The sequence below is a fragment of the Hypanus sabinus genome, chromosome 3 (assembly GCF_030144855.1).
Source record: "Hypanus sabinus isolate sHypSab1 chromosome 3, sHypSab1.hap1, whole genome shotgun sequence".
In the NCBI taxonomy this organism is placed as follows: domain Eukaryota; kingdom Metazoa; phylum Chordata; class Chondrichthyes; order Myliobatiformes; family Dasyatidae; genus Hypanus; species Hypanus sabinus.
The window spans coordinates 173,631,286-173,656,112 of NC_082708.1; the positions used below are offsets into that span (position 1 = coordinate 173,631,286).

The following is a 24,827-nucleotide window of genomic DNA, read 5'->3' on the forward strand; positions in this document are numbered from 1 at the left end:
GCTGCTTTGATTTGACACAAACGACACATTTCACTTTATGTTTCGATGTTTTGATTTACACGTGACAAATAAAGCTAATCTTTGTCTTTTATCTGAATCAAAATTTTGGAATTCCCTGTGTAGCAGGACTGTGAAAGCATCTGTACTGCAGAGGCCACAGCAGTCCAGACATCTGCCCAGATCCAGCTGCAAGGAATGGGTGATAAATGTTGGCCTTGCCAGTGACACTGTTAACCAGACAATGAATCAAAATAAATTGTGTAGTCACCTCCTTCCAAAGCTCTGTCATCAGTGCAGAAATCTGCCTTGACATCTACAGTATGTGAGAAGAATGATGAACAATAGCAAGTTATCATTCTCTTTCTGAGCAGAGTGACTGATCTCAGAATTTCCCAAAACTATAAAAGCATATGTTCTACTGGCAATTAAATATGTTAATGAATTGCTAATAATAGGTGAGTTTTTTTGTGCAAAGTTTTTAATTAGTGCTGGAGTATGAATACATTTTTAAAGATTGGTACAATGTAGTTATCTATAACCTGTTAAAATGTCTTGCTTGTCAATTTGTAATGACGCAAAAGCAATTTTATAAGAAGCGTAAAGAGATAATGCTTCATGTGGTACTGTGTAGTCACTTTGCCAAAGAAATTAGGCTCTCCATGTTGCTTCCTAATATTAACAAAAAGAAAATACTGTGTTCCTTTTGGAGTCTTGACAAGACCTCCATTATAAAAATGCATCAACCAAGTTAACAATGAGCCTTTTTTTAAGAAGTTCAATTGAGACTTAAATGATTTTTTTATTGAGGTAGCCTTTGTAATTGCATTAACAAATTTTGACGTTGATAAGTTGAGCAGTTTACTTGTAATTAGAGGGAATCAGCTGTATGATTCTTGAGTAATTGCTTTTCCCAAACATCTACTTTCAAGACAGACCAAGTGCTTTATTTTGAGAGGATGCATTGTATTCCATTAAGAAATAAATTTGCAAAATTAGATGCAAATCTCATCTGTGAGGAGAGTAAGGTTTAGGATTTATTTATCACTGGGCTAGTGAATTCACTTGATAGTATTAATGCAGATGTTATTGAATTTAAAAGGATACCAGTTGACCATAAATTAATGTGGAGCCTACACTCTGGATAGACTGAAGACTTATTAATGTTATAACAATTAAAAGTGGGTGAAAATGAAAAATTGTCCTTGTATTTCTAAATGGTGGCCTTTGTAGAAGCTGTAACCTTGAGGTTATACAGGCTTTACAGCAGAGGCCTCTAGTCTGATACAGGCACCAGAAACAATGTAAAATAGGCAATTATAAAGCTTTTTAAAGCTGTAAGTAGGATGTCACCTTATCCTGGATCTTTAACTGATATGAATAGAGAAATATTTAAATTAAGAAAGATTTGGATTATATTGTGACTTTTCCAATAGCTCCCTTCTGTGATGCACCATCAATAACTCTTGGAGACGTGAGTCGAGATAGGCTTTTATTAGCTAGAAGAGAGCACCGTCAGCAGCAAGAGACCACCACACAACATCCTGGAGACTGAGGAAGGAGCAGTGCCGCCAATCGCCTTTATACTGGGGTCTGTGGGAGGAACCACAGGATCAGTCAGCGGGGGGGCGTGTCCAGACAGGTATATGTAGTTCACCACATTCTGGAAAGCACTATAGGGCTATTAAAACAAAAACTTTGTGTCATCTTAAATCTTTCTTCTCCTGGCAATTAAACTGATCAGTCATTCTAGTTACCCCATCCCCCCATCATCTATTGCCTCAGTCACTGCACTACACTGTAAACTCTTTAAACCACTTTTTATAATGCTGTTTACATTTTAAATACATACTGGTTTTTATGTATTTACTCATTTTATCCATATCTGTACTTTAACTGTTAGGTTTATTTTTATATAATTCTTTATTCAGATAATTGTTCAATATTGTTGTAATGACTAGCCAGTTATATCAGTGATATTAATTGAGGGATAAATCGACACTGATGCAACTCTCCTATTTTTCTTCAAAAATGTTTCATCAATCTCTTGGAACCATCTTAAGAGAGACATCTCCGGAGAGGGATTTAAAACTACAGTGTTTCAATTTGGCGAGAGGATTGTTATGATTTGTAACTTAAGTAACTAATTGAAAGAGCACAAGAGCTGTGATATTGGTCTACTTAGCATTCTTTTTTTTTGTCCTTTTTTTTTAGTGAGGCTTTCACATACTGTATAACCCATAATGAATTATGTAAACAAAGAATAAAACTATTTAATATTACTCAACTATTACTGAAAAATTAAATACATTCCATTCCCCCGCTTAGCTATAAACTCCAACTCAACATAGTACGCATCTTGACTCAGATATAATGCTGTCTGAATTGTATTGCTCTCTAGTTATATATATATATATATTTACACACTCATACAGTGAATTATATAATACAACCATGATATAGATATCCATAGCATAGTAAAATTGTAAATTGCCCATTCAGGCCTAAAGATTTAATCACTGTGGAGAATGTCGTACTCTTGGCGGATAACGCCTTTCCTGACAAGGTGTGGGGGTGGTCACTCCTCTTGGCAGGTGAGACTTGCAACTGGGAAACAATCTCAGGTACTGGGGCCTCCTCAGTGGTTGACTCTGAGACTGCAGGAAGTAGTTCTGACAGCTGTGGACACCTTTGTTCTCTAACAATCCGCTCTGCTATCCTTAGCTGATTGATGTGTCATCTGAAGATGACATCAGATGCTGTCTTCACAGTGAAGTAGAGTGGTCTGGTTCTGGCTTTAATCTTCCCAAATTTCCACTTTTGTTCATCTCTGCAGTGCCTTGCCAGGACTGCTTATCCAGGGATGAAACATCAAACTTCCTTAGTTGAGAAGACCTCAATTTGTCTCATCTGTTTGTCCTGCTTACTTCTTCTGAGATTGGATTTGAGGAGATCAAAGTGTAGGTGCAAGGGACGATTAAGCCCATTATTGAACTGACAATGCTTTGAGAATTTCTTCAGTTCAGCTACATAAGTTGAAATGGACTCCCCTTCCTTTAGATTCTGCTTATGAAACATAAAGTGTTCTGCAATCAACAGTTCTAAATTTTCCTGAATTACGTTCACAATATCAGCAAAGCTAATTTTGGCTGGTTGGAGCATTTAAACTTCAAAGCAAATTGCAGTCGTGTTGGTTTCATTTTAAAACTTCCTCGTCACCACTGATATGTTTTGCAACACCAGAAACTAATTTAAGGAAAGACACAGGAGCCAAGATATGTTTTGTCTGCTTACTTTTTCTTTTCTTTGGTCAGGCAGTTACTTATGACGTGATAGTGTAATGACATATGCAATTCATGTACTTCCTACATATAATCCATAATGAATTATTTAAATGAGCAAAGAATGCTGGATCAAACAATATATTTATAATATTGCTCAAATAATACTTAAGTATTAATACACTACAACCATGTCATGACTAAACAATGGATGATATTTCATTTTTTTGAGAAAAGAAAATTCTGTCAATCCTAAATGCGCATTCCTTTATCAACATTACTGCCAATCAAAGGTAAAATTTATGAAATGAGGTAAGTGATTTTAACCAACACATTGTGCTGCTTAAGATCAGTGCAAGATGGTATTATATTCTAATTAAGCCATCAGACATGTATATGAATAAAAATATTGGTTAGACTAATATGAGAACATCAGGTACAATGCTTGGAACTGTTTCCATTGTAGCAGACAAGGATGAGAGGAAATTTAATGGATGTTTTAAAGTTAATAGAACAAGAAGAAACAATTTACTGAGTGCTATTTATGAAAACAGTTTCTCAATTTAAAAGTCAATGTGACAGCAAAGAGAGATAAGAATTTTCTTTATATGCAAAGTTGTTAAAGTAAAGGATGCTGTAGCAACTAGATTCATTACCAGAAAACCATTGCATCTTCTAAAAGAATTTAGATTAACATTCAATGCAGAGAATGATTTAGGCCAGTTTAAGATTAGGTTTCTGATTGCTCCAACAAAGATCCTGCTCAAATATGATTGTCAAAAAGGCCATTTTTATGATTAATGTGCACATTGTGTTATACTTAAGAGCACCTTTTCATTTTAGTAAGCAGACAATATTGGAAATACAAAGCCTTTACCCTGGAATGTTAATTGTTTCTGCCTACACCAGTGCTGTTTAACCTATGCAGCTTTGTCATTTATTTTAGATTTTGAACTTCTGTGAGATATTGCTTTTGTTCCTTCTGAATGCAACTAATCAGTCCCTAGGCTCTGTTGTCCATCAATACTATCCCTTGTCACAAAAGGTTTCTTGTTAATTTCAGAGGCTGTGGCTTGTCTCCTACACAGAAAATGATCAAAATGGTATTCAATGTAAACTACACGCACAAAATGCTCGAGGAACTCAACAGGCCAGGCAGTATCTATGGAAAAAAATACAGTTGACATCTTGGGCCAAGACCCTTGAGCAGGATTGGAGAGAAAAAAAGATGAGGAGTAGGAGTTAGAAGGTGGGGGAGGGGAGGAAGAAACTCAAAGTGATGGATGGAATTGGGAGGGGAGGGGTTAAATAAAGAGCTGTGTAGTTGATTGGTGAAAGAGATACAGGGTTGGAGAAGTAAATAGAGTGGGAGAGGACAGAAGCCCTGGAAGAAAGTAAAAGGGGAAGGAGCACCAAAGGGAGGTGCTGGGAAGACAAGGACAAAGGTGAGAGAGGGCAAAGGGGAAAAGAGAAGGAGGGAGAAGATGGGGTATTACCAGAAGGGAGATCAGTGAAGAGTGATGAGTGGACAAGGGAGTCAAATAGAGAGTGATCCCTGTGGAAAGCAGTAAGCGGGAGGCAGGGGAAGGAAAGATGTGCTTGGTGGTGAGATCCCTTTGGAGATGGCGGAAATACCCGGTGCTCCCGGTGTAGCCTCTTGAGACCTGATATGGACTGGGAGACCACTTTGCCGAGCACCTATGCTCCATCCACCAGAAAAAGTACAAACTCCCATTGGCCACCCATTTTAATTCCACTTCCCATTCCCATTCTGAAATGTCCATCCATGGCATTCTCTACTGTTGTGATGAGGACACACTCAGGTTGGAGGAACACATCTTATATTCTTTGTTAATAGCCTCCAACCTGATGGCATGAACATCAATTTTTCAAATTTACACTAATGGCTCCCCCCTTCTCTATGCCACATCCCCCTCTCCCTCTTTCACCTTGTCTCTTTGCCTGCTCATCGCCTCCCTTTGGTGTTCCTTCCCCTTCTTCTTTCTTCCGTGGCCTTCTGCTGTCTCCTATTAGGTGCCCCCTTCACTGGCCCTGTATCTCTTTTACCAATCAACTTCCCAGCTCTTTACTTAACTCCTCCCCCTCCCAGTTTCACCTATCACCTTGAGTTTCTCTCTCCCCTTACCCCCCCCATGAACTCTGACTTCTCATCTTTTTTTTTCTCCAGTCCTGCTGAAGGATCTCAGCCCGAAACGTCGACTGTACTCTTTTCCACAGATGCTGCCTGCCCTGCTGAGTTCCTCCAGCATTTTGTGTGTGTAGTTTTTCTCCAGGTACTCTAGTTTCCTCCTATATTCCAAAGACACACAGGTTAGGGTCAGTAAGTTGTGAGGATACTATGTTGGCGCCAGAAGCGTTGCGACACTAATTGTCTTTCTTTAATCAAACAAGAGCCGAAGGAGAAATTCTAGTGATACAAGTAGCCTTGTCATGAAAATGCTCACAATGGTGTGCAGTGTTGTTTTGTTCTTCACCTGGAAGACACCTCTGCCTTTGTCAACTTAACGGTGCTTTACATTCTGTCCTCTTTGGTTGCATTAAAGCATATTTGGTAACAAAGTGGACAGAAATTTTACTGCTCTTATCTGCATAAACTAAGTGTCACTCTGAAGTGTAGACAAAACATTCAATTGCACAAAATCAGAGCTTGCAATCCAAATGTTAACTGGTATCGGACAGCATCTGGAACATAAAAACATAGAAAACCTACAGCATAATACAGGCCCTTTGGCCCACAACGCTGTGCCTAATATGTACTTACTTAGAAATTACCCGTAGCCCTCTATTTTTCTAAGCTCCATGTACCTATCCAGGAGTCTCTTAAAAGACCCTATGGTATCCGCCTCCACCACCATCGCCAGCAGCCCATTCCACACACTCACCACTCTCTGCATAAAGTACTTATCCCTGACATCACCTCTGTACCTACATCCAAGCACTTCAAAACTGCGCCCTCTCGTGTTAGCCATTTCAGTCCTGGGAAAAAGCCTCTGACTATCCACACGATCAATGCCTCTCATCATCTTATACACCTCTATCAAGTCATCTCTCATCCTCTGCCACTCTAAGGAGAAAAGGCCAAGTTCACTCAACCTTTTCTCATAAGGCACGCTCCCCAGTCCAGGCAACATCCTTGTTGAGATGTTACCTTTGGTTTTTTCTACATGTGCTGCCTGACTTGTTGAGTGTTTCCAGCAATTTTTGATTTTTAATCCTGGTTTTCACAATAATTTTTTCATTAAATTATGTTACTTAGTTTCAGAAAATTTACAACTGAAGAGATTCTGCAGATTCTGGAAATCTACCGTGCTTCTCAGTTCAAATAAAATGAGCAGAGTGCTGCCAGTAACCAGGTCATGTAGTGTGATAGTTATATTGAAGTATATTGCAACTTCCACTGCCATCATCACACCCTGCAAGATTGGAAAAGTTTTATTTTCGCTTGCCTGCAAAATGTTTCCCAGTGGGAGAAATTATGGTGCCAGAAAAGCCCATGTCCATCAATGGCACATTTTCCAAACACATTACAGTGCTCTCAGTTGGTTAATTTATTTTGTAAAATATCCTTGAGTTTACAGAAGATAAAGCATAACCTGGGAAATTAAATTAACTGTTCATTTTATTTTGAAAATTAAATCATAGTAGTTTTATGATCCTTAGCAATTGGCAATATCTTCACTATCAAAACCGTGTATTCTATTAATAGGTGGATGATGTATTTTATTAAGAGGCTAGAATTCTTGGGCCCTCCAGGTGCATATGAATCTGAAAATAATACACTAAGCTATTAATCCACGATTAAATATTACTGATACTGTGAGATGATACTTCAATCAGACTACATGTTTTTTTTAAATTAAATACTCCTATATTGTCTCGTGATTTGGCCTTTTCAGCATGGAACTTTCTGTAAAATCATTCAAGCCTTGATTATTGAACCTTCATTTAATCATGCACCTCTCTGTAAGAAAATATTAGTTGATAAACAGAGAAAATTAGATACAGTAAAACAAATTTCAAAGTCAATTTATTTTCAAATATATATATTTGATATATATTTGAAGAGTCTCAGGTTTAAACGCCAACTTTTATTCTTCTCCATAGATGCTGCCTGATCCACTGAGTTCCTTCAGCATTTTATTTGTGACTCTGGATTTACAGTACTTGCAGAAGCTCTTGTGTTGTATATTTTCTGTACTATACTACTGTGAGATTCATTTTCTTGGAAATTCATTCACAGTAAATACAAAGAAACACAATGAAGAAACAATGATGAATTTCACCCACCAAAAATGGACTAACAACCAATGCACAAAAGACAACAAATTGTGCAAACACAAAAATGAATAAATAAATACATATTGAAAACATGAATTGTAGAGTTTGTGAAAGTGAACCCATAGATTGTGGAATTGGTTCAGTATCGAAACAAGTCATCCACTCTGGTTCAAGAACCTGATGGTTGAGGGGTAATAATTGTTCCAGAATGTAACGCTCCTGTACCTCTTTCCTGATGGCAGCAATGAAAAGAGAGCATGGGCTGCATGGTGGGAGTCATTGGTGATGGATGCTGCTTTCCTTCGACAGTGCTGCTTATGGATGTGCTCATTAGTAAAGGAGGGCTTTACCTGAGATGGAATGGGCTATATCCACTACTTTTTGTAGGCCATTAACAAATCGATTAATAGTGTATATTTTAATATTGGGGGAACTTGGGATAACTGCATTGTGTTGTTGAAGTGTACAAAATCACTAAATGCGATGAACAAAACAAACATTTTGTCATTAATTAACATGGAAACAAAGTTAACACTTCAGGTATGAACTCAGAATTTCACTATAAATACCTCATCCTGAAATGTTTACTATGTTTCTCTCTCCCCAGATTTTGTCTAAAATACTAATTATTTTCAGAGTTTCTGATTTTCATTTTTGTGGGGATGAAAGATAAGGATAGCAAGGTTCAGGAGTCCTGCATAACAAGAGGTATTATATGATAAGTCTAAAAGAAAAAAAAGAAAGATATGTAATGTTTAGGCAACTGAAATCAGAAAAGACACATAAGAAATAACGGAAGGAATGGGAAAGAACTTAAGCAAGTGTTTAGCAGAGCTAGTAGGGGCCATGAAATATTGCTGACAGGTAGGATTAATGAGAATCCCAAGGCATTTTATGTATATATTAGGAGCAAGAGGGTAGTGTGTTGGTCAATTTGGGGACAAAGGAGGTAGTAGTACCAGTATTCCCCAAGAAGTAAGACATAGAGATAGTGAGATCCGGAGGGATATATTGATAGTGCAGGGAATAAGGTAGAAGAACAAGGGCATGATGCTAAGAGTTCTGAGTTGATGAGGAAGGACAGGCAGAGGACAGAACATAATTGTAGCCAGTTAAAAGGGTTGAAATGTGTCTATTTCAATGCTAGGAGTATTAGGAACAAGGAGGATGAACTTAGAGCATGGATTAGTATGTGGAATTACGATATTGTGGCCGTTACTGAAACTTGGTTGGAGGAAGGGCAGGATTGGATGATGCAGGTCCCGGGGTTCAGGTGTTTTAAAAGGAATAGGATGGGAGGTAGAAAAGGTGGGGAGTGGCATTGCTGGTCAGGGAAAGTATCATGGCTATAGAAAGGGAAGATACTGCAGAAGGAGTGTCCAAGGAGTCAGTCTGGGTGGAAGTCAGAAATAGGAAGGGATCAATCACTGTGCTGGGAGTAATCTGTAGGCTCCCAAATAGCCCTCGGGACACCGAGGAGCAGATAAGCAGGCAGATTTTAGAATGGTGCAGGAAATACAGGGTAGTAGTTATGGGTGATTTCAACTTCCCTCAAATTGACTGGCACCTCCTGAGTGCAAAGGGGATAGATGGGGCTGAATTTGTCAGGTGTGTTCAAGAAGGATTCCTGACACAGTATGTGGACCGGCCGACGAGAGGAGAGGCTATACTGGATCTAGTTCTGGGTAATGAACCTGGTCAGGTGACAGACCTCTTGATGGGGGAGCATTTTGGTGAGAGTGACCACAGCTCCCTTAGCTTCAGCATAGCTATGGAAAGAGATAAAGTCAGACAAAATGGTAAAGTGCTTAACTGGGGAAGAGCTAACTTTGAAGGGATGAGGCAGGAACTAGCAACAGTAAATTGGAAACAGATGTTCAAAGGGGAAAGCACAGAAGTAATGTGGGAGAAGTTTAGGGACCACTTGAGCTGAGTTCAGGATAGGTTTGTCTCACTGAGGCAAGGAAAAAATGGTAGGAGAAGGGAACTGTGGCTGACAAAACATGTGAGGCAACTCGTCAAGAGGAAAAAGGAAGCATAAGTTAGATATAAGAAGCAGGAAGTAGGAGGGGCTTATGAGAAATATAGGGTAGTCAGGAAGGAGCTAAAGAAAAGACTTAGGAGAGCTTGAAGGGGGCATGAGAAGGCCTTGGCATGTAGGATTAAGGAGAACCCAAAGGTGTTCTATGCATATGTGAAGAATAGGAAGATGACGAGAACGAAGGTGGGACCGCTAAAGGATAAAGAAGGCAACATGTGCCTGGAAGCAGAGGAGGTTGCAGAGGTCCTAAATGAATACTTTGCTTCAGTATTCACAAGTGAAAAGGATCTTGATCAGGATGAGGTCGAAGTGGAGCGGACCTGTATGCTGGACAATGAGGAGATTAAGGAAGAAGAAGTGCTGGATCTTTTTAAAAACATTAAGATTGATAAATCCCCAGGGCTGGATATGATACACCCCAGATTATTGTGGGAATTGAGAGAAGAGATTGCAGGAGCATTAGCTATGATCTTTGAATCCTCTTTGACTGCACATGCCAGAGGACTGGAGAATGGCAAATGCAGTTCCCTTGTTTAAAAAAGGTAATAGGGAGAAACCTGGGGACTATAGACCAGTGAGTCTTACGTTGGTGGTATGGAAACTACTAGAAAAGATTCTTAAGGATAGGATCCACAAGCATTTGGAGAAGTACAGTCTACTCATGGATAGTCAACATGGCTTTGTGAAGGGAAGGTCGTGCCTCATTGAGGCCTGATTGACTTTTTTGAAGAGGTAACAAAATAAATTGATGAGGGTAGGGTCAGTGGATGTGGTCTACATGGACTTTAGCAAAGCATTTGACAAGGTCCCTCATGAGAGACTCATCCAGAAAGTCATGAGGCATGGGATAAGTGGAACCTTGGCTGTTTGGATAAAAAATTGGCTTAAGGGAAGAAAGCAGAGGGTAGTTGTGGAAGGAAAGTATTCTGCCTGGAGGTCGGTGACTGGTGGAGTGCCACAGGGATCTGTCCTGAGACCCCTGCTATTTGTGATTTTTATAAATGACCTGGATGTAGAGGCAGAAGGATGGGTGAGTAAGTTTTCAGATGACACCAAGATTGGAGGAGTTGTGGAAGGAGCTGTAGGTTGTCAAAGGTTACAAGAGGATATAGACAGGCTGCAGAGTTGGGCAGAAAAATGGCAGATGGAGTTCAATCTGGACAAGTGTGAGGTGATGCATTTTGGAAGGACAAACCAGAAGACTGAGTACAGGATTAATGGTCAGTTACTTAAGTGTGGATGAACAAAGGGATCCTGGGGTTCAAATCCATACACCCCTCAAGGTTGCTAGGGTAGTTAAGAAGGCCTATGGGATGCTAAGCTTCATTAACAGGGGGATTGAGTTCAAGAGTAGAGAGGTCATGTTGCAACTCTACAAATCTCTGGTGAGACCGCACTTAGAGTATTGTGTTCAATTCTGGTCACCTCATTATAGGAAGGATGTGGAAGCTATGGAGAGGGTGCAGAGGAGATTTTCCAGGATGTTGCCTGGTTTGGAGAACAAGTCATATGAAGCAAGGTTAGCAGAGCTGGGACTTTTCTCTTTGGAGCATAGAAGACTGAGAGGGGACTTGATAGAGGTCTACAAGATTATGAGAGGCATAGATAGGGTGGATAGTCAGTACCTGTTTCCCAGGGCACCAATAGCAAATACCAGAGGGCATATGTACAAAATTAAAGGAGGGAAGTTTAGGGGAGACATCAGGGGTAAGTTTTTTTACACAGAGGGTTGTGAGTACATGGAATGACTTGTCAGGGATGGTGGTGGAGGCTAAAACAGGGGTATTTAAGAGCCTCTTGGACAGGCACATGGATGAAAGAAAAATGGAGGGTTATGGGGTAGTGTGGGTTTAGTACTTTTTTTTAAGGATTATATGAGTTGGCACAACATGGAGGTCTGAAGGGCCTGTACTGTGCTGTAGTGCTCTATGGTTCTATGATAATCCAGGTTGTGTTGATAGTTAGAAGAAGGAGGTATGTGCATTCTTCTAAATATCAATGTGCCCTGGAATATCAATATATACCTCCTGATATAAAGAGGTATAGAAATTTAGAAACTTAGAAAACCTACAGCACAATACAGGCCCTTCGGCTCACAAAGCTGTGTCAAACATGTCCTTACCTTAGAACTAACTAGGCTTACCCATAGCCCTCTATTTTTCAAAGCTCCATGTACCTATCCAGGAGTCTCTTAAAAGACCCTATTGTTTCTGCCTTCACCACCACCGCCGGCAGCCCATTCCATGCACTCACCACTCTCTGCATAAAAAATTTGCCCCTGACAGCTCCTGTGTATCTACTTTCAAGCACCTTAAAACTGTGCCCTCTTGTGCTAACCATTTCTGCCCTGGGAAAAAGCCTCTGACTATCCACACGAGCAATGCCTCTCATCATCTTGTACTCCTCTGTTGGGCCACCTCTCATCCTCCGTTGCTCCAAGGAGAAAAGGCTGAGTTCACTCAATCTATTCTATATGGATTTAGAAACATTAAAGTCCCCAAGGTCTAATGAAATCTATCCCAGCATAATGAAAGAAGCAAGGCTGGAGATTGCTGGACCATTGATAGTTATCTTTTGATCCTCCTTAGCCAAAGGGGAAGTCTGAAGAATAGTCAATGTGGCTTTTTTGTTTAAAAACAGCATCAGGACAAATGAGAAATTTATAGGCCAGTGTACCTTACTTCATTAGTAGGGAAATTATTGGAGAAGGATTTTAGGAAATGAATTTACTCCCATTTGGAAAGGTATGGATATATTAGGGAAAGTCAGTATAGCTTTGTGAGGGAAAAGAAGTGACAAAGATGATTTATGAATATAAGACAGTGATTGACTTCAGTAAAGCACCTCTCCCAAAATATTGAAAGAAGCAAGGCAGGAGTTAACTGGGTCACGATAGACATGAAATTGTTGACTTGTAGCAGCAATACAGAGAAAAACAAAATATAGATCTATAACTTACCTAAGCAAATAAACTGGAGAAAAAAGAGAAAAAGGAGGTAGTGGGTTCATGGAGCATTCAGAAATCTAATGCAGCAGGGGAAGAATCTATTCTTAAAATGCGGTGTGTGAGTCTTCAGGCTCCTGTAGGTCATCCACAAAATAAGACCTGTTCTGGATGCTAAGGGTCCTCAATGATGGATGCTGCCTTCTTGAGGCATCACCTATTGAAGATATCCTTGATGGTGGGGAGAGTTGCACTTGTGATGGAGCCAACTGAATACATAACCCTCTGTTACCTCTATGCATTGGAGGCTCCATGCCAGCCAGTGATATAGCCAGTCCAAGTGTTTTCCACGGTGCACATAAAGACATTTGTAAGAGTTTTTGGGGACTCATCATAATGTATTGCGTCTTGCATGCCTCCTTCATGATTGCATTGATATGTTGGGCCAAGGATAGATCCTCTGATATATTGATGCCTGGGAACTTGAAGCTGCTCACCCTTTTAAAGACTGACCTGTGTTCTCATGACTTCCCCTTCCTGAAGTCCACAGTCATTTCTTTGGTCTTACTGATGGCAAGTACACGTTTCATGTTTTGACACCACACAACTAGCAGAACAACCTTACTCCTTTAAACCTTCACATCATCATCTGAGATTCTACAAACAACAGTAGTGTCATCAGCTCATTTAAAGCTGGCATTTGAGCTGTGCTAAGCCACATTGTTATGAGTGTCTACAAGGATGGAGATTACTAGTTTATGCCAAACATTAGATTATAGATGAACTACTAATAATGAGATATGCTTAAATAGGTAGGTGATGGCTGGCATGGGATGGTCAGCTGAAGGACAGTTTTGTACTGTATGGCTTTGATTCTGTACTAGGATGGTGGTTGAAGTAATCAAAGTACTTTGAGAGGTTTCCATGATCTTGGAGGATTCGGAAAGTACACACTAGAGAGAGGTTCCAGGAATATTCAGCCAGGATCTGAGTGGTTGGGTTCCTTGAGAAAGTCCTTCTGCAATGTGAAAAAAAAATAATAATAAAGAATATTAACACAGTCCTGCAAAGAAAGGTGTAGTGTGAATGTGATTTAGCAGAATCTGAGCTCTAGGATGTTCTTAGTATTGACATCATTAGGGCCTTCCGTGGTCAGGGTTGACAATGGATGTTGCATCCTACATACACAAGCCTGGGTAGTACGATATGGAGTGCAAACTGTTGCTCCTGTAGCAAGCTACCCCTCTCCATGCAACTGTTGAACCCAAAGGAACGGCAGAGACCAATAAACTTTGGTACCAGCAGCATTGCAGGAGTTGCCAGTCAGTGTTGAACTCAATGTAAGACTGCCTTAGGGACTCCAGCTCTAGGTTTACTCCCAAAGACTTCCCCATGAATGGATATAGCCACAAGGCAGCAGAGATTTGAAATCAGAATTTTCCTTCTCTTTGGTGAGCTGCCAACCATCTACCAATGTGACTGGTTTTAAAGAACCACTACTCTGTTTCTGCCCCTTCTCCTGTCAGTAGAAATGGTTCTGCCGAGCTTTGCAGCTAAGTCACATGTGAGGGCCAGGAGCTGGACTTGGTTGTCAGAGGTTATCTGCGACACATGTCATTGAGAGCAGTTAATAGGTAGTGGAAGCTACTACTCCCCCTCCGGCTCTCACAACTTTCAGGAATCATTGATATAATAAAATACAGGTATTCTATGGAAGACTGATGATTATTTATCAAGCTGAGTGTGACAGTTTTCAATTGGGTAATCTGGCCATATTATATACAATAGAATTATAATACATTTGGGAAGGTGGACATACAATAAAATTGAATTCAGTCTCATCATAAACAAGAGAAAATCTGCAGATGCTGGAAATCCAAGCAACACATACAAAATACAGGAGGAACTCAGCAGGCCAGGGAGCATCTCTGGAAAAATGTACAGTCAATGTTTCGTGCTGAATCCCTTCGGTAGGACTTCAGCCCAAAATGTTGACTCTACCGTTTTCCATAGAAACTGCCTGGCCTACTGAGTTCCTCCAGCATTTTGTGTGTGTTATTTCAGTCTCATCATTATGTCTTTCAATTCCTCTGGTGCCAAAATCATACTCTATTCCTGGGTATTGGTCCACTTCCTCAATTCATCTTCAATTTCTTCTGCATTCTCATCAATGTGCAGAAAGATGATAGTATTAAACACACCCATATACAAGCAGCGGCCAGTTTATTAGGTACCTCCTCTATCTAATAAAATAACCACTGAGTGTATGTTCATGGTCCTTTCCTGCGGTAGCCCATGCACGTCAAGGTTCAACGTTGTGCATTCAGAGATGTTCTTCAGCACACCACTGTTGTAACACATGGTTCAGTTACTGTTGCCTAACTGTCTGTTTGTACCCATCTAGTCATTCTCCTCTGACCTCTCTCAGTAACAAGGTGTTTTTGAACACCAAACTGCCACTCACTGGATTTTTTTTTTGGGGCGGGCAGGTTTGTACCATTCTCCAGAAACTTTATAGACTGTTCTGCATGAAAATCCCAGAAAATCATCAGTTTCTGAAATACTCAAACCATCCCATCTGGCACCAACGATCATTCCACAGTCAAAGTCACTTAGATCACATTTCTTCCTCATTCTAATATTTGACATGAACTGCAACTGAACCTCTTGACAATGTCTGCATGATTTTTATGTGTTGAGTTGCTGCCACACGGTTGGCTGATTAGATATTTGTATTTATGAGCAGATGTACAGATGCACCTAACAGTGTGACCACTGAATGTAGTAGATAATTTGGCAAGTTGTACATTCAGATTTTTATCCATTGACTAATGGAGTGAATTTGTTGGCAGAGTACAGGGAGCTGTTGTATCATCATAACCTGCTTGCCACTACTGACTATGAGTAGAATTTCTAGCACACATCTTTGCATTCATACATTAATATACCTGCCTTAAAATAAAGCAATTAAAAGTAAATTTCATGCAGTTGACTCTAGGGCATAAATTGCTCACCTCCAGCAGTAATATTCAATTCAATAAAATTAATGGAACAGAAATTCACAGGCTAGGGGGGGTGCAATCACTTGATATATATTCTCACAACATCTAACAAAGGCATAGCAATAGAAAATATCATTGGAAGAACTACTAATGAGTGCCAACTATGAAGCTCTAATAAATATAATTTTCCAAAAACAAATAAAAGGCACTTTGTAAAATGTTTGAAAGTTCAAAAAAGACATTGTTTCCAAAGAGAAGTATTTGGAAATCATCGTTCAGAAACAAATGAAGCATGGATGTTTGAAATTATCTAACTGTCATAAGAGTTCCACCGGCACACAATTGTTTTTGGACATAAAAGAATTTGCCATTCTTAAATAGCCCTAAGTAAATTTATTTAACTTGTCCTCATCACCCAAAGAGGATTAGTAGACCATCTAGTAGTATAGGACTATTGTGAAAAATAAAAGGCAGCAGATGTTCAGAATACTCAAGTCAGGCATATGCATGGACCATAGAGTAATACCGTAGGGAAACAGGCCCTTCAGGCCATCTGATCCTCATAGTGACATGTGTCCTTGAACTCTTGATATTATACTTTTTGAAAGCCTCTAAACGTAACCAAAATTACACAATACTCTAAGTGCAGCCTGAACATTGTCTTATACAACTGCAACATTATGCCCAATTCCTGTACTCAACACTATAACTGATCACAGGCAACATGGCATATACTGTATTCACCACCATGTTTACCTGTGATATCATTAAAAAATGATACAGAGTTAACATTAAGTTTATTGAAGTGGAAAATTTAGAAAATAACTTTTAAGTTTCATAGGAAAGATGGAGAGAAGGAAAGCAATGCCCATGAAAGGGTGGAGACCGAGATGTGCAAATGACATAATTGTTTTTGGCATTCTCTAAAAGAGGAAAGTGAATACTTGTAAATCAGAGATGAACTGAGGAGTTCAAATGGACAAAATTGAATAACCCAGTAGAAAGGCAAAATAATTGCCTTTGGAACTGTGTGTTGCAGAACATCATAGCTGCTAGAAAAGAGCAAGCTGAAGTTAAATTCTGAGGTTTTGATCGAGAGTTCTTATGGATGTCAAGAAAGAGACATAGAGCTTGTTACTTCATGACCATTTTAATTAAGTGCAAAGGGTAGAAAGAGAATTGGAAATTTAGAGCTGTGAAAATCTATTAGCTAAGAACAAATAATAGAAAGACTAAAGCCTAAAAATGGCAGGAGCACTTGTTCTGCCCTCATACCCCATAGCTAAGAAACCTTCCATTCAAATTCATAAATCATTGTTAATCAATCAGATAGCCACTATTCAAATAACACAACACCAGAGAAGCTTCCAGAACTTGCCAGAATGAAACAAAAAACTGTAACCACTTAGGGGTACAGTGAACAATTGCATATACCTACCACAACCACAAGGAAAAGTACTAAACAGTTCCATGTATATAAGTAATATAAAATACAAGCAGGCAAATAATAGTTCAACTACCAAGAAATCATAATTATACAGTCTAATCCAACAGTGAACATAATCAACAGATTAGGTTGCCTCTCATAGAGTCGTACGTCATAGAAACAGAACCTTCGGCCCAGATAGCCATCCAAGCTAGTCCCATTTGCCTGTGTTTGACTACTAATGGCTATAACCTTTTCTTTCTATCGATCTATAAAACTGCCTTTAAAAGTTAAAATTAGCTTTTTTTATCACATCTACTGTACATCGAAACTTACAGTGCATCCAATGACAAGCTCAGTCCAAATATGTGCTGCAAGTGTCACCATGCTTCTGCCACCAATACAGTATGTTCACAATTTACTAACCCTTTGGAAAGTGTAAGTAAACTGGAGCACCTGAAGGAAACATACATGGTCACGGGGAGAATATACAAACTCCTTACAGACGGTGACAGAAATCGAACTCCAGTCATGATCGTTGGTGCTGTTAAACGTTAAGTTGTTGTTGCATCTGCCTCAACTATTTCCTCTACCAGCTCAATCCATGTAAATACCACCCTATGTGTAAATGTATCCTGACCTGCTCTTGTACATTTAGTATTATGTGGTTAGCTTAGTTGAGTTGTTGTCAGTTGGATTCCAGAGTATTGACCTGGAGATAGTAATGCCAAGCATAGGTAGTTATTTTTTTCTTGTTGAAGCTGATCATTGCCTGGATATTTTGGAACATAAGTGTTACTTCTACATTAGTCCATGTCTACAAGTTGCTGTATGCCACTCCATATTCATTAGTTACTTCATCAGAAGTAGCTGGTTCTGACACAAACAGGAAAGGCTAGTTATCTGAAATTGTTTAATTCACAGCTAAGTGCCAAGGACTGCAACATACCTAGATGAGAGATTAAAAAGTATGGCTAATGTTCTTTTATTCAAGAAGATAGCTGGTATATGTCAGGTAATCACGAACAGTGAGCCTTACATTAGTGGTAGGGAAATTGTTAGAGAAGTAACTAAAGGATAGGATTTATGTACATCTTAAAGCAGGAGCCGATGTGGGATAGTTAGCATGGTTTTGTGCAGGAAATATCATGAGATACTTAGAAATGGAATGTAAAATCTTTGATGCATATCCAAGCAGTCGCAAAGCCAAATATGTGTTCCTTACAGATAGAGGCAGGTTAATTTATAGTGGGGAATATTAAATTAGCAGCAAAGTTAAAACAAAGATGTATCAAGCTTCATGTAAGAAAGTACAAAAAAATGTTGCCAGAAATTCTGAATAACCAAGGGTCCAAACAGATTGATAAACTGAAGGAAAATAGTATTAATGATGTAAAAGCACTTGAGTTGTTGGGGAGACTAAACGCTAATAAATCCCAAGTATTTTATGATCTATATCCTATAGTCCTGAAAGTGGTAACTATTTATCATCTTTCAAAATCAACCAGGTTCAGGTTGATGGGACAATACTCTGATGGGACAAGATTCCTAGAAACTGGAGATTAGCAAATGTATCTCATTATTTTATATAGGAGAAACAGGTTGAAGGGAACTATGATCCTGTAAGCCCCATGTCAGTAGTAGAGATAACTGTAGATTTAACAACAAAGAATATAATAACAAGACACTAGGAGTCAACAGTGATTTATGAAAAGGACACCGTGTTTGTATACTCTCCTAGAATTCTGAGAGGATCTGATTAGTAAATTAGTTAAGGGGGAACAAGAGATGATTTTCAGAAAGCATTTGATAATGCTGTTGGTTTTATTACCTGCACTGAAATACAGTGAATAGGTTTTGTTTGCATGACATCTATGCATACTGTACATACAGTAAGTGTAAAAAGGCAATTAAGAGTTAAAACAGAAAGCAGAATACAGTACTTTTGCTACAGAGCAGATAAACACATGAAGTGCAAAGGCCTTGACACAGTTGACTAGCAGATCAAGAGTTCATCTTCAGCATAGACAAGGCAGGAACCAGGTATTGATAGTAGATGGTCAGCCATGATCTCAAAATGGCGATGCAGGCTCGAAGGGCCGAATGGTCTACTACTGCACCTATTGTCTATTGTCGTATGAGACTTGGTCAACACGCCTAGAGCACATGGAATTGGAGAATATATTGGAATGGTTTGAGTATTAGTTAACAGGCAGGAAACAAAGAACGGGAGTAAATTGTTTTTTTTTTCAGTTTGTCGGGCTATGATCAGAGGAGTAAAGCTAAAAAATGACAGTGTGGAACAAACTGCCAATGGAAGTGGTTTGATTTCAACATTTCAGAGAATATTGGTTACGTACATGGATGGGAGCTATGGTAGGCTTTGATTCAGGTGCAGGTCAGAGGGATTAGGTAAAATAATAGTTCAGCACAGACAAGATGGACAGAAGGCCCTGAGCTCTATGATTCTATAGTGGTAGGAGATCAATGATTAAGCCACAAATATTCATGATTTTGCTTGACAGTCTGGCTGAGGTAACCACATGTCTTTTTTTCAGTTTTACTGATGATAATGGAGTTAAGGAGTAGGGAGGAAAATGGAATTAATAGTAATGAGGAGGAGGTAAAGAGGTTTCAAGGGGCTTTGATGAGCTAAATGAGTGAACATAGAAGATGGAATATAATAGGGTATAAAAATATAGTGTGAGGCCATCCACTTTATTGCACTGCACTGGTGACAAACTGATCAAAAATGATGTTCAGAGGGATATACTGTAGGTGTCCTTGCACACAAGTCACTGAAAGCTAATGTAGGTGTTGCTGGCAGTTATGAAGGCAAAGGACATTTTTGTCTGTTATTACATGAGGATTTGAGTGCAGGTCTTAAGTGTCTTACCACAATTACATGGACTCTCGGTGAGACTGAAACTGGAGTATCAAAAATAAAGGATGTACTTGCTGTTGCAGAAGCTCAAAGCAGTTCTACAGACAGGTTTAAGGGATAGCAGCTTTACTGTATAAAGGGAGGTGAGTGGTCTAAGCCTTTGTTTCTATAAAGTTTAAAAAACAGAGAAGAAATCTCATCAAAACCTACAATATCCTCACAGGACCTGACTAGCAGAATGCAAAGAGGTCCCCTTTTGCTTGAAACAGAGACTAATAGATTTCAGTAAAATTAAGAGAATGAAGGGTATGGTGATTGTTCTTAGTCCTTTTTGTACAAGTTGTGAACATAAGAAGAGAAGAAATAGGCCATATAACACAGTCTACTAACATAGAACATAGAAGATTACAGCACAGGAATAGGGCCTTTGGCCCACAATGTTGTGCCAAACCAGCTGAAAAGCAAATTAAAAATACCCAAGCACTAATCCCTCCTACCTACACCATTTCCCTAACCCTCCATCTTGCTTACATCCATATTCCTATCCAAATGTTTTTTAAAAGCCTCTAATGTATTTACCTCTACCACCATACCAAGCAGCACATTCCAGACATCAATGACTCTCTGAGTAAAAAATTTACCCCTCACATCCTCCTGGAATCTACCCTTCTCACCTTCAATGCATACCATTTGGTATTAGACATTTCAGCCCTGGGAAACAGATATTCTCTGTCCATTATAGCTATGCCTCTCATAATTTATAAACCTCTATCAGATCTCTCCTTATTTTCCAATGTTTCAGAGAAAACAACCCAAGTTTATCCAGCCTCTCATGATAGCACATACCCTTTAAACCAGGCAACATCCTGGTAAACCTCTTCCGCACCCTCTCCAAAGCCTCAACGTTCTTCCTATCGTGGGGTGACCAGAACTATATGCAATACTCCAGATGTAGACGAAACAGTGTTTTATAAAGTTGCAACATAACCTCTTGACTCTTGAACATAACCTTTGACTTTTGACATAACCTCTTGACTTTTTCTGTGCAAGTTCGTAGCCAAGAGGTTGAAAGGCACAGCCTCATTGAAGGGTGTGCAGAGGAAAAATGAAAAGAAAGAGAAAATGATGGTACAGACTACCAAAATAAGTGACAATACTTTAAGGAATACAGCACAAAAATATAAGTGCACACCTGGATTTTGAGTCAGAACAGAGAAAAATGGTAAAAAAAAAAGGACAAAGCTGAATGCATGTAGCATTTACAGCAGATAGATGATTTAATGACAAATATAAATAGCTGTGTGACTAAAGATGGGAGGTAAACATTCTGTGATATTGAGCTTTCAGTAGAGATAGAAAAAAATAGAAAATGAGGCAGGATATCTCTGATAATAAATGGTAGGATGAAGGCAGTTGAGAGAAAAGATTATTGCCTAGACAATCAAGCTTTGGGATCAGTTAGGAACTAATAAAAGTCAAAGGGATGAAAACACTGATGGAAAATATCTATGGACCTCCATTAGCAGTTGTAATGGTGGTATTTTACATGATAGGGAATTAGAGATACACATGGCAAAGATAATACAATAATCAATGTATACTTTAATCTATATATAGTTTGGTCAAAATAATTAATGGTAACAATGTGGAGGACGTTTGTGGACTTTTCAATGTGATTGATTTTTCGATTAGTACTTTGAGGGACCAATAAGAGAAAAGATGATTTTACAATCAACAAAGCAAACTATGATATAATGAGATGTAAATTTTCTATGGGAGAGTGGGAAACTACATTAACATGTATGAAAATAAATGAATAATGGTTGGCATTTAAAGAATGAATTCATAGTCTACACTAAATATATATGTACCTTTAAGGCACAAAAAGCCAATAGAAAAACTAATCAAACCACGGTTAATAAAGGAAGTTAAAGATCACAGGAGATGAAAGGAAAATGTTTGTAATGTTTCCAAGAATAGCAAAATGCCCGAGGATCAAGACACTTTCAACATTTTACAAAGGAAGACCAAGAAATTGCAAGGAGAGGCAAAATAGAAAATGAGTGTAATCTGCTGAGCAACTTCAAATGAAATATAAAAGCATCGAGAGATGTATAGAAAAGGCAGGCGAGAAAAAATGCTATGGATTGCTCCCAGACTGAGCCAGTGGTAACAATACTGGGGAATGAAGAAATGGCACAGATATTGCATGTTATGGACAAGGCAACAAACCATCTTTAAAAATTCTGAACAGTAGCTGAAAGAAATCAGTATTTGTAAAAAATATTAGAGCCTAATATTCTGACTAAAAGCCAAGTAATCTGTAGGAAATGATGACTGTCTAAGTGGCTCTGAAGACATGGTTGTCATCCTCAAAAATTGTATAAAATCCAGAATAGCCCTCACAAATCAAAAAGTATGGAAAACACCTGCTATTTATGGAAGAAGGGCAAAAGAAAGTGCAGAACTACAAACCAATCAGCTTAACATAAGTAGTGGTGAAAGTGTTGTAATTTTTAATTTGGAAAGTGGCAACATGGCACTTAAAACAGAGGTTTATGCAGATCTAAATTGGATTACAGAAGGGGATTTCATATTTGATAATGAGGTGTTTCAGGTGGTGACTAGCAGCAGGAACCAATAGATTGGTTACTGGATAAAAACATAGTAACTTGAGTATGAGAATATCGATGTCTTGCTAAAATTTATTGGTGATCTGGTGACACTGCACATGAACAGCATGTGTGGGTCAAGTTTCCTCATGGAAGGAAAGGTTCACTTGGGAGAGTGGAGGTATAACAGAGTTTCACAAGGTTGATAACTGAGTGGACGGGGGAGGGAGGCTGGTAGGTCATTTTAATAAAGAGATGATAACTAAACACTCTTGAGTTTAGAAGAAACAATACAAAGTTCCTACAAGGTTTGACAGTGTGCATGTGAGGTGATGTTCTTCCTGGCTGGAGGGACACAAAGTAAGGGTCAGAAAGTTGCTTCACCCAGCAAATATTTGGAATTTTATACCCAAAGACTGAGACTCAGTTGCTGAATATATTCAGGACAGAGGTTGTTAGATTTTCATATATTAAGGAAAATTAAGGAATGTATAGTAAAGTTGAATATAGGAAAGTGGCATTAATTGGATGGTGGAGAGCAAGAATAGACATCTGCATTTCTTATGGTCTTTTCCTCAATTTTAAAAACATTAAGTTGGACTACATCTGTGGCAACAAAATACTCGGTGGGAATACAGAAACGGACAGAATCCCAGACGCCGCCTTTCAGCTGTTTATTTATGTATCAGATTTTTCCCCAAGCCATCGGACTACCAACCTACTGCCCTCTGCTGTACCTATTGTCTTGTTTATTATTTATTGTAATGCCTGCACTGTTCAGTGTACTTTATGCAGTCCTGGGTAGGTCTGTAGTCTAGTGTAGTTTTTGTGTTGGTTTACGTAGTTCAGTGTAGTTTTTGTATTATTCATGTAGCACTATGGTCCTGAAAATGTTGTCTCATTTTTACAATGTACTCTACCAGCAGTTATGGTCGAAATGACAATAAAAAGTGACGACTTGACTTGAACTCCATTTTCCTGCACTTACCTATATATCTCAAATATGCAGTGCTTTTATTCTCGTGCAACATTGAATCACAGTGGATTTAATTTGAATTTTTTGACGTTGTTCAACAAAAAAAGACTTGTTCGTGTCAAAGTGAAAATAGATCTTTACAAAGTGATCTAAATTAATTACCAATATAAAACATAAAATAAATGATTGCATAATTATCCACCACCTTTAATATGACTTACCAAATCATTACTGGTGGAGACAATTGGTTTTAGAAGTCGCATAATTAGTTAAATCGAGATCATCTGTGTGCACTCAAGATTTTTCAATTTCTTGTAGTAAAAATATGCCAATATCCGGAAGGTCCAACTGCTGGTGAGTCAGTATCCTGGCAAAAACTACAGCATGAAGACAAAAGAGTACTTCAAGCAACTCTGCGAAAAGGTTATTGAAAAGCACAAGTCAGGAAATTGATACAAGAAAATTTCCACACCACTGAATATTCCTTGGAGTACAGATAAGTCAATCATCAGGGAATGGAAGGAATATGTCACAGCTGTACATCTGCCTAGAGCAGGCTATCTTCAAAAACTGAGATACCGTGCAAAAAGGGGACTAGTGAGGAAAGCCACCAAGAGATCTATGACTTCTCTGGAGGAGTTACAAACTTCAGTTGCTGAGATGGGAGAGATTATGCATACAACAACTATCCGGGTGATTCACCATTTGCAACTTTATGGGAGAGTGGCAAAAACAGCCACTGTTGGAAAAAAACATTTCTCACATGAGATCTTGGCAAGAATTTGCCAGAAGGCTTGTGGGAGACACTCAAATCAACTTCAGGAAGGTTCGATGGTCTGATAAAACCAAAATTGAGCTTTTTGGCCATCAGACTAAACACTATGTTTGGTGTAAGCCAAACACTGCTCATCATCAAAAACACACCATCCCTACTGTGACACGTGGTGGTGGCTGCATCATGCCGTTGGGATTCTTCTCTGCAGCAGGTCCTGGAAGGCGTGTGAAGGTAGAGGGTAAAATAAATGCAGCAAAATACAGGGAAATCCTGGAGGAAAATTTGATGCAGTCTGCAAGGGAACTGTGACTTGGGAGAAGATGTTTTTTTTTCCATCAAGGCAATGATCCTAAGCATAAAGCAAAGCTACACAGAAATGACTGAAAAACAACAAAGTTAATGTCCTGGAATAGCCAAGTCAGAGTCCAGACCTCAGTCCAATTGAGAATTTGTGGCTGGACTTGAAAAGGGCTGTTCACTCATGATCCCCATGCAATCTGACAGAGCTTGGCCAGTTTTATAAAGATGAACGTGGAATTTTTTTTGTGTCCAGATGTATAAAGCTAATAGAGACATGCAGATTCAAGGCT

General features: G+C 39.0%; 1 protein-coding gene across 3 annotated transcripts in view; it reads left to right on the forward strand.

Annotated features, from left to right (window-relative positions):
- Nucleotides 1-24,827, forward strand: part of ctnna2 (catenin (cadherin-associated protein), alpha 2) — a 1,188,004-nt gene that overhangs the window by 639,596 nt on the left and 523,581 nt on the right. The window lies entirely within an intron of this gene.